Raw genomic sequence first — 12180 nt, forward strand, 5'->3', positions numbered from 1 at the left:
AAAATAAAAATAAAAATACTCTTGATGAAAGTGAAAGTGGAGAGTGAAAAAGTTGGCTTAAAGCTCAACATTCAGAAGACGAAGATCATGGCATCCAGTCCCATCACTTCATGGGAAATAGATGGGGAAACAGTGGAAACAGTGTCAGACTTTATTTTGGGGGGCTCCAAAATCACTGTGGATGGTGACTGCAGCCATGAAATTAAAAGATGCTTACTCCTTGGAAGGAAAGTTATGACTAACCTAGACAGCATATTGAAAAGCAGAGACATTACTTTGCCAACAAGGTCAGTCTAGTCAAGGCTATGGTTTTTCCTGTGGTCATGTATGGATGTGAGAGTTGGACTGTGAAGAAGGCTGAGCACCGAAGATTAATGCTTTTGAACTGTGATGTTGGAGAAGACTCTTGAGAGTCCCTTGGACTGCAAGGAGACGCAACCAGTCCATTCTGAAGGAGATCAGCCCTGGGATTTCTTTGGAGGGAATGATGCTGAAGCTGAAACTCCAATACTTTGGCCACCTCATGCGAAGAGTTGACTCATTGGAAAAGACTCTGATGCTGGGAGGGATTGGGGGCAGGGGGAGAAGGGGACGACAGAGGATGAGATGGCTGGATGGCATCACTGACTCGATGGATGTGTCTCAGTGAACTCCGGGAGTTGGTGATGGACAGAGAGGCCTGGTGTGCTGCAATTCATGGGGTTGCAAAGAGTTGGAGATGACTGAGCGACTGAACTGGACTGAACTGATACAAAATAATAAATTATTGATATTTATTAATTAAAGTTTGAGAAATACAAGCATTTATTACATTATTTGCATACTGTTTCACATTTTATAAAATTATGTATATATTCAATTATGGGCTTCCCTTGTAGCTCAGTCCATAAAGAATCTGCCTACAATGCGAGAGACCTGGGTTCTATTCCTGAGTTGGGAAGATTCCCTGGAGAAGGAAATGGCACCCACTCCAGTATTCTTGCCTGGAGAATCCCACGGACGGAGGAGCCTGGCAGGTGACATGCAATCTATGGGGTTGCAAGAGTCAGACATGACTGAATGACTAAGCACACACATTCACTTATGGTATTTGTTACAGAGTCTATTTTTCTTCAGAGTCTATTTTTTTACCTTAAAAAAAGCAAGAATGAAAAAAAAAATTAGTACTTTTTGCCCTTACCATCATGGCATAAAGGAGAGGAAATTTCAACACCAATAAAAGACAGAGAATGTAATTTCAGAATGAAGGTGAGTCATTTAGTTTCTGAAAACCTCAGTTGATTCTCTTTATTTTCTGCTTCTTTTCCTTCAAGGAAAGTGTGGCGAGATCTTTGTCATAACCTGTACTTGTCTACTCCCTGGTGTTTGGGCCCTGAAATGAAAGTGTGTCAGTCATTCAGTCATGTTCCATTCTTTGCGACCCCTGGGACTGTGGCCGACTAGGCTTCTCTGTCCATGGGGTTCTCCAGGCAAGAATACTAGAGTGGATTGCAATGCCCTCTTCCAGGGGATCTTCTCTGCCCAGGGACTGAACCCGGGTCTCCTGTATGCAAGCAGATTCTTTACCATACCGGCCACTGGAGAAACCCCTACTCCAGTGTATAACACCAAATAATTCAAGATTTCTGCCTCAGTTCTCTACCATCTCTCTAGTTTGGAGCAGTAATCACAAATGAAAAAGTCTATGTACAAATATGACCAAGACAACCAGAACGTGTAGAAATGTAGTAAACCCATGCCCTCAGTGGCCTAGGGATTTGCTGAAAGAAGAATAACATTAGGGTCAGCCCTGTTGTCGTCTCTCACACCACAAAGTTAGTACATTAACTTTTCGCAAGATTGCATCTCCCAACTATAATGTGATCTTTCTGATTGTTCTGAAAAGCCAGCCATGACTGGGGTAGCAGATTTTGCTCAGCTGGGGATTCTCTGTTGTGAACTTTTTACCTTGTTGTCCACCACAGCTTGGGTTTGGCAATTATTAGAAAGCATGGCATGAAGCAGTGACTCCCTGTGATTCAGTGGGAAAGTGGGGTTTGTAACGGACCAAGCAGGATATCTGGTGATGGCTCTGAAATCTGTGGAGATTCACTGTTGTGAGCTAGTGGCGTCAAGTGTGATTCTGTTGCCATGGTGTTTGGCTACTTGGATTGTTTGTTTCAGCTTTTGTAAATGTGCCCAGATATGGAATGTGTATTCAGTCAGCTGAAAGGGGGCTGAAGAAGCAGGGTGAAAGAAGAAATAATTACACTATGGTTTGGGAATGAGTCAGAATCCCAAGGTATTGTTTATTACTTGGGTTCATATAAATGTGCTCCTCAGCTTCCTTTTCAGAAATGAATATCTGCCTTCATTTCATGGCAATCAATATTTGCAGCCCTGATCCTTGCAATCAAACATGAAACTCAGATTAACATTCAAGCTAACAATATTTAAACGGGAAATTTGAACTTGATCTGTGGATTACAGTCTTTTACCCTTCAAAGAAGACAAGGTTTACACAATCAGCTTTTGTAATATTTTTTGCCAGTGTCTGACATTTTCCCCTGGTTTTGGCCTTTCTATTTTCAGTGTGATGTTCTGAGCAAAAACTATTAACACATAAGCAACTCCTCCCACCATTTCTTCATCTAAACCTTGTAAAAGATGGCTTGCTCCTTCGTTTTCTAATCAGAAACCCAATGGCTATGTCTATGTGGATATACTGAAATAAGTGAGGCTTCCCTGCACCTCTGTGAGCCCTGATTGTTCCTAGTTGCTTAAAATTCTATGTGCAGTGCTTCAGAATCCTGGCTGCTCAGTTTTCCTAAAGAGCAAATTTCAAAAAACCAGGTGGACCAAATTATACATCTTGGTTTAGATGGCCCATGTGGACCTTAATTTGTTTATTCATTCATGTATGCATTTATTCTTTCATTCTTGCTTTCATACATTTTATAATACATACATTCATTTGTTCACTAGATATTCATTATGCATTCAACAGAGATTTAATGGTACTTATTTACCAGACACTAAGCAAAGGGGATACAGTGGGAGAATTAGAGATCAGTAAGACTTACCTTGAAGGAGCACGCATTTTGTAACTGGAGGGAAGACTTAGGTCCATCTAGTAATAGTGTGGTGCATGAAGTACCATAAAAGATAGGAGTGAAGTGTGTGTTAAGAGCTCTGAAAAAGCAATGGTTCATTTTGACTTGTGTTTTTGTGAAGACAGCTGGAAAAGGCTTCATGAACGGGATGGACCTCCAGCTACAACTTAAAGATGATTTAGTTTTGTCTGGGAGACAGACAAGTTGTAAGGGATTTTAGGTGACAGGAACAAGGAAGCAAAGATCATGGTTTCTAAGAAAAAAAATGATTTGGTTTAGAAATTTCACAAGTTGGGATTCACTCATGTCCCTTTTAGCTTTTATTTAAATGATGCTTAGTAACGGGCTACACTGCATATTCTATGATCCACTAGTTGCCTTGGCACATTCGAGCTGTGGAGAGATAAATGATCTACCTCTTTGTTGCTGTTGTTGTTGTTATGCAGTTGCTCAGTCATGTATGACTCTGAGACCCCCATGGACTGCAGCAGGCCAGGCTTCCCTGTCCTTCACTACCTCACAGGGTTTGCTCAAGCTTATGTCCATTGAGTTGATGATGCCATCCAACCTTCTCATCCTTTGTCGTCCACTTCTCCTCCTTCTATCTTTCCCAGCATCAGGGTCTTTTCCAATGAGTAGGCTTTTTGCATCAGGTTGCCAAAGTACTGGAGCTTCAGCATCAGCCTCAGTACTTCCAAAGAATATTCAGGGCTGATTTCCTTTAGGGTTAACTGGTTTGATCTCCTTGCTGTCCAAGGGACTCTCAAGAGTCTTCTCCAACACCACAGTTCAAAAGCATCAGTTCTTCAGTGCTCAGCTTTCTTTATGGTCCGACTCTCACATCCAGAAATGACTACTGGAAAAATCATTGCTCTGACTATATGGACCTTTGTTGGCAAAGTGATATCTCTAAATTTTAATACCCTGTCTAGGTTTGTCATAGCTTTTCTTTCAAGGAGGAAGAGTTTTTTAATTTCATGACTACAGTCACCATCCGCAGTGATTTTGGAGCCCCCCAAAATAAACTCTGTCACTGTTTCCATTGTTTCCCCATCTATTTGTCATGAAGTGATGGGACCAGATGCCATGACTTTTGTTTTTTGAATGTTGAGTTTAAGCCAGCTCTTTCACTCTCCTCTTTCACTTTCATCAAGAGGGTCTTAGTTGCTTTTCATTTTCTGACATTTGGGTGGTATCATTTGCATATCTGAGGTTATTGATATTTCTCCCAGTAATCTTGATTCCAGCTTGGGCTTCATTCAGCCTGGCATTTTGCATGATGTACTCTGCATAGAAGTTAAATGAGCAGGATGACAGTATACAGCCTTGATGTACTCCTTTCCCAATTTGGAACCAGTCCATTGTTCCATGTCTGGTTCTAACTATTGCTTTTTGACCTGCATACAGACTTCTCAGAAGGCAGGTAAGGTGGTCTGGTATTCCCACTCTTTAAGAATTCTCCACAGTTTGTTGTTACCCACACAATCAAAGGCTTTGACATAGTTAATGAAGCAGATGTTTTTTCTGGAACTCTCTTGCTTTTTCTATGATCCCATGGATGTTGGTAATTTGATCTCTGATTCCTCTGCTTTTTCAAAATTCAGCTTGAACATCTGGAAGTTCTTGGTTCAAGTACTATTGAAGCCTAGCTTGGAGAATTTTGAGCATTATTTTCCTAGCATGTGAAATGAGTGCAATTGTGTGATAGTTTGAACATTCTTTGACATTTCCTTTCTTTGAGATTGGAATGAAAACTGATCTTTTTCAGTCCTCTGGCCATTGCTGAATTTTCCAAGTTTGCTGACATATTAAGTGCATCACTTTAACAGCATCATCTTTTAGGATTTGAAATGGCTCAGCTGAAATTCCATCACCTCCACTACCTTTGTTCATAGTAATGCTTTCTAAGGCCCATTGACTTCACATTCCAGGATGTCTGACTCTAGGTGAGTAATCACACCACTGTAGTTATTTGAGTCATCAAGACCTTTTTTGTATAATTCTTTTGTGTATTCTTACCACCTTTTGTTAATCTCTTCTACTTCTGTTAGGTCCATACCATCTCTGTCCTTTTGTGCCCAGCTTTGCATGAAATGTTCCCTTGGTATTTCTAATTTTCTTTAAGAGATCTCTAGTCTTCTCATTCTATTGTTTCCCTCTATTTTTTTGCATTGTTCACTTAAGAAGGTTTTCTTGCTGTCCTTCCTATTCTTTGGAATTCTTCATTCAGATGGGTTTATCTTTCCTTTTCTCCTTTGCCTTTTCTTTCTCGTCTTTTCTCAGCTATTTGTAAAGCCTCCTCAGACAAGTTAATAATATACACTGCAATTTTAGATTGTAGTAAATTGAAATCCATACCTGAAATTAGCTTTTACATAATATATTGCTGTAAATATTTAGCATTTGCATTGCTTCACAAATCAATGAAATATTGATAACTCCTACCTAACACCAAATCCCAGATTATGGCCTTAGTCTCCATCCTATAATAATTTCTAGACATTTCCCTTGGAAATATACTATAGAAACCATGGATTTTCTAAGTTACATAATGGATCTTCTATTTTCTGTCTTAAAATCACCATTGGGAGTACATGGCAGAAACATCAGAGTTACTCTGATAGAGCTGGAGTAGATCTTCATTTATTTATTCATGCATGCATGAATTTATTCTTTCATTCTTGTTCTGTCCTTTTCTCCTTGACCATCCATGCTGCCATCATAGTTATGTCTTATCAATTCTGATGACATGTAATGCTGTGGTCTCTCTGCCTGTAGTCTCAGCCCACTCCAATCCACCATTCCTGCTGTACTCTGTATGCAAATTTGGTGATGTCAGTTTCTTCATTAAAAGCCTTTAAGAACTCATAGTTGTGTGTAGTGCTAGATGATAATGAGTATCCAGAAAAGATAAGTAAAAGAAAGAAGGAGTGAGGAAAGAAGGAAAAGTAGAGGGAGGGGACAGTTTTGTTCCATGATAAAATGAGTTAGGAAATGTTAAGTTGAACTATGTTGAACTTAAATAGATTTTTTTCCATCAAGATTTGTCTGTCTTTAACATCTAGTTCATTTTTAATTTCCCAAATTGGAAATTATAACACTCACTACTTCCCAACTTATTTGACTACAAAGACTGTGTCTGAGGAATGTCTGTTAATATCTTGCGGGTCACTGGTGTCTTGGAAAACCTTCCACACCACAGTGTTTCTTTGTTAAGGAAACCAGAGTGCTTTTATTTTGCCACAATCTCTGATTCCTTGGATATTAATATTCTGGATTGCCAGTCAACTTGCTGATCCCCCAAACACTATCTGTCTCTTTGTAATGTCTTCAGTTCTCTTTCTTTTCTCCTGGGAAATAGACCTGAAGTACCTCCTCCATGATTCCTTTGTGCTACCCTCAAAAAGAGTTTTCTCAGCTCCTTCTTTATTTGACCCATCTGTTGTCTGTACTTCTATGAGTAAACATGAAATAGCAGCAACAGTTTGTTTATGAGCATTAATTTATTGTTTATCTTGTTTTCTCTCAAATTGTTAATGCAATGCTTGTGATATTTTAGTGTGAACAATTGGAAAATCTGTGGTAATCTTTTTCTGGATATTGCATGTTTCCTTGAATATAGGAAATTCCACAGGGACAGGAAACTTACAGCTGATGAATTTTTGTTGTTGTTGTAGTTCAGTCACCAAGTCGTGCCTGACTCTGTGTGACCCCCTGACTCTTTGGACTGCAGCATGCCGGGCTTCCCTGTCCTTCACTATGTTCTGGAGTTTGCTCGAATTCATGTCCATTGAGTCAGTGGTGTTATCCTACCATGTCATCCTCTGCCACCCCCTTCTCCTTTTACCTTTGGTCTTTTACAGCATCATTTCCATATTTTTAAACTGGTGCATTTTAAAAATATTTTAACCATTTTTAATGAAGTACAGGTACAATGTTGTGTGAATTTCAGGTGCACAGCAAAGTGATTCAATTAATACATTATTTATCTATCTATATTCTTCTTCAGATTCTTTTCATTATAAATAATTACCAGATATTAAATATAGTTCCCCTTGCTATCCAGTAAGTCTTTGCTATTTATCTGTTTTATATATAGTTATGTGTATATGTCAATTCCAAACTCCTAGTTTATCAAACCACTATCTCCTTTGGTAACATAAATTTGTTTTTTATGTCTGTGAGTCTATTTCTGCTTTGTAAATAAGTTCATTTGTATCATTTTTTAAGATTCCACATATGTTATATCCTCTGCTCTTTGTCTTTTGGTGTCTTATTTACTTCTCTTATTATGTTAATCTCTAGGTCCATCTGTATTGCTGGAAATGGCATTATTTTATTATTTTTATGGCTGAATAATGTTCAGCCATTATACACACACACACACACACACACACATACCCCACATCTTTATTCATTCATCTGTCAATGGACATTTGAGCTTTCCCAGTGGCTCAGTGGTAAAGAATCTGCCTGCAGTGTAGGAGACGTGGGAGACACAGGTTAGATCCCTGGGTCAGGAAGATCCCCTGGAGGAGGAAATGGCAACCCACTCTAATATTCTTGCAAGGAAAATCTCATGGACAAAGGAGCCTGGCAGCCTACAGTCCACTGGATCGCAAAGCATTGGACATGATTGAGCAACTGAGCGTGCGCGCGCACACACACACACACACACACACACACCACATCTTCTTTATTCAGTCATCTGTCAATGGCCATTTAGTTTGCTTTCAAGTCTTGGCTGTTACAAATCTTGCTGCTATGGACATTGGGCTGCATGTATCTTTTTAAATTAGTAAATAATTGCATCTTCTAAACCAGATCATATTCTGCCCTGTGCATTTAAATTTAGTACAGAATCCCTTTCGGAGAAAGAGGCAAAGGTCTAGTTAAATTCACTAAGACCAATTCCAGAAATGATAAGTTTCTGTATGGTTGAAACATTTGTATCTCTTAGACTCTCATTTTGTACTATTTACTCCAAAAATCAGAGCCAAACATACTTTAATCACAAGCATTGAAGTGTCCTGGAGATGATTGATATTGAAGATCTTCTTTTAAATAAAATAGGATCAGAAGCATTAAATATTATAACTATTGACTCTGAAATTTACCCTATCCCAAATCTTTTATTTCAAAGCTTAAAAATATGTATAAGTCATTAAAAAATTCTGAATCAGACTGTGCTCTTTAATTATTTAATTCTGACTTTTCGGAAACCTGTAGATGGATCTAGGTCTTTGAATTTAAGTCCAAATTCAAGTCTCATCTTAGAAGGAATCAAGTGAAATTTCTGCTCCAGTCTTATTTGGCAGAGCTTCTCTGCCTCCATTTTTTCTTTTGTCAAATGAGCATTATCAATAAACTCTAAAGAAGTTCCTAGAAAAATATTGTTATTAACTTTATGTACATTTATTAGTCACTTAGATAATGGGAAAGTTTGGATGCAGGTTCAATTATCAAGTCTACCCACATTTTCAACAGCATCTGAATCAAGAAGAATGGTCCATTAATTACCTACATTGTCAGGGGAGTGACTTGGGAGACTTTGGAACAAAAGGAGTATTCATTAGTGGAAAAAGAAAATGGATGGAGCTTGAGTTCTTCGTTTTTTGATTCCATGCCAACAATGAAATTGGTCTAGCTTCAACTCTTAGCACTGTATTCCTGTAATTGCAGAGGATTCGATAATGTGTTTAGAATGCCAGGATATGGCTTGCATTATTACCCACAAATGCAGCTTGTTGGATTTCTGCTGTAGGGCATCCTTTCTTGTGCTAGGAAAACTTCTACATTTTGAAGTTACTTTTTGATGCAGTTTCTTTTTAACTGGGCCCAAACTCAGGGAAACAGAAAAAGAGAAACAGAAAAAGTTGTCTTCCTTTGGCCTGTGCTACACAGCTATCTCCTTTGGGTATCCAGAGTCTTCCAGGTAGCTAGGTGCTTACCTTGGCTTGTGGTGATGAAAGAGGATCTTGCCAATGTGTGGTGGTTTCTGGAATGCTTTCTGGAATGCTGAAGTTCTTGAAATCATGCAGATTATACCATATACTTTTGACTTAGGAAAATTCTTTAACAAGATCTAGGTCTTTCATTTTACCAACCTTTCACTCATTCATCAAATATTTTTTGAATGTTGCAATGTTTCAGGGCACATGAGACATGCTCCTACCTTTAAAACACTGAAAATATATGGGACAGGGGCAAATGAAAACGCTGGTGCAACACTTCAGTTCTCTTTGGTGCTGTCCAGTCATGTCACTGAGATTGTAGATGAGTAAACTGAAGAACAGGCAGCACAGCTAGCCAAGTACTAGAAAGTGCTAGGCTTTAATACGGTGGTCCGAATAGACAGCAGCATCTTATGATGTCATAAACTTATTCCAGTTATTGCACACATAACATTGTCTTGCATAGCACTTGTCCTATGCTGACTGTCCAATGAAATGTCAACTGACGTTGTTATTTTATTTGTGATCACTCGATCACTTGGTGGGGGAAAAGCATAGTGGTTAAGCAAGCTCTGTGCCTCATAGACTGCAATCAAATCCTAACTTGGATATTAAAAAATATGTGTGACCTTTGTCAGGGTACTTAACTCTTTCACACTTCAGTTTCCTAGAAAATTGAGATTATAGTGGTAGCTTTCAGTAGAAAGTAACCTACAAGGGTGCAGTGGTATTTCCTGTCTTGCTCCTTTGCTGTAACCTCACCTAATGTGACTCTGCCTGCCACAAAGTAAGAGCTCGATAAATATTTGTTGAAAGAGTGAATGAAAATCTTCTAGAATTATTCCAAGGTCTAAATGAGCTGACATATATAAAGTGCTTAGGAAAATGCCTGAAATTGTATAAGTGTTTAACTTGATTTAACTCAGTGTTAACTTGATTTTATTTCTATTCTTACTATCACTGGTATTATTATCAAATGCCATTTCCCTCATGAAGCCCTCACTGATTATCTCAATAAGACATGAGCTCTTCCTTCTCTAGACATTTAAATGTATGTCTTGGACTTGTCTTAAGACAGTTTCTTCTGTTTTTTTTTTTTTTTTTTTTTTTTTTTAACTCTCCTCTGGGAGACTGAACATTCTGTGAGAACAAGCATTGCTTATACATCTTTGTGGCTAACCACCATATTAGTGAGCTGCTACTCATACAACTCAAGTCTTTATTTCTTCCCTGATTATGCTCCTATATTTTTGTTTGTTTCTTGCCTTCTTAAGTCAGATATACAAGGTCAGTAGAGAGACAAAACCCAGCTCAGCTCTGTGGTATTGCAGCTTTCTAGGAAAGAAATTAGACATTGCACCGGCCATGTCCCTCCCTCCTTGTATGGTGCCTTCCTCCTGCAGGTACTACTCAGAGGTGTCTGATGGCAGAATAAAGGGAAGGATGGGAGATGGAATATGCTTACTTTCCTTGACTTCTAACAACCTAAGACAGACACTGATTTACTTCCTGAAAGCAGATATTATTTAAAAGAAGAATGGAAAAAAAGTATTCTCTCACATAACAGCTGTGTGTAGAGAGCTTTAAGGACTATGCATAGCATTTTCAGAAGATCTATGTGTGGGTAGAGGATGTGGAATGACAGATTAGAGGTTAAGTCTAAGTGAGAGGTGTTCAGATGTGGAAGAGAACTCATTCCCTTAGGATGGGGTTGGGGTAAGGCATTAAGAGTAAATTGTTTGTTGGGGAACTGAGATATCACAAGCCATGTGGTGCAGCCAAAAACAGTGCACTATTTAATATATGCCCTTTGAAAATGAATACCTTACTAAGTAATTCCCAAAGGAATGGTTCCATCAAGTACAAAGATATTGGTGGAAGGCAAAGCAAAACAAGACAAAATAAAACAAAACAAAACATGTGTTTTGGAGCCAGACAGACACTTTGGAGCTACTGTTCGTAGATGAATTCTGGGATCCATAGACTGACTCAGAGCAACAGCCTCTGTGTCTTAAGTCACCATCTCTACACTGTAGATACCAAAAAGCTTTATTGAAAAATCACACACATAGAAGTTAGACAGATTAAAATCTGGACTAAAGTCCATGAAAACCTGAAGTCCATGAAAACCTGTTCAGATAGCGGTCCTTGGTAATACTTTGGTGAGCTCAGTTGGGAAATGTTTCATATCAGAAAAAAAAAAAAAATTGAATTAAACTGAATTGAACATCGAGTTCATTAAGAGCTTACCCCACGGAGAGGAAAGACCACAGGATTTGGGTCAGCAGTCCAGGCTTTATGAGCATTAAGTAATTAATCGGTCAGGGGTAAGCACAGCAATCTGATGTGGTTGATCATTTGCTCAGGAAAATGATATTTGCAGCACTTAAAAATAACAGCCCTGAAAGAAAACCTTGTGATTTTTCACAACAACAAACAAGAGATTTTTGATTTCTAGGAGTAATTTTATGCAATAACATTCTTAGAAAAATATACATAATAGGAGTGGAAGTGTTAGAGACAAACGTCTCAATCAAACCTGGCTCCACCTCTTACTGTGTGGCCCTGGGCAAGTTAGTCTAGCTCTTTATTTGTCAAATAAATATATCTACTGATAATACCTAACTCATGAGGTTTCAGTATGAATTATAACAACTCCAGGGATATCAAATGGAAAAGCAGATTAGTTTGGTGCTGTGCCCATGGACCCTTGAGTCAGACTACCAAGATTTGAAGGTCAGTCTCACTACTTCCTAGATGTTTGCTAGTGAGATCATCTTACATGTTGTTCACTCTCCCTGTGCTTCATTTTCTCACCTATAAAAAGAGATGATAATAATTGTACCTGTGAGGTTAGGTGGTAGTGAGAATTGACTCTCTGATTTAAAGAAGAATATTGATTGAGCTTCTACTATAATCCAGCCACCATTGTAGGTGTTATCTGTATGCTAAAAATGAAAAAAATCACTGCCTTGGTATTCACCTTCTGGTAGAGTGAGAGAGAAAGCAAATCAACATTTTAAAAAGGAGAAGATGATTAGGAATGCCAGCCAGGAAAAATAAGAATTGGGGATGCCAGAGAAGGGAGAAGAGTTGGGAATTCCAGAAAGTGGGTGGGCATGTTATAAGTGCAG

The sequence above is a fragment of the Bubalus kerabau genome, chromosome 7, assembly GCF_029407905.1.
Source record: "Bubalus kerabau isolate K-KA32 ecotype Philippines breed swamp buffalo chromosome 7, PCC_UOA_SB_1v2, whole genome shotgun sequence".
Lineage (NCBI taxonomy): Eukaryota > Metazoa > Chordata > Mammalia > Artiodactyla > Bovidae > Bubalus > Bubalus kerabau.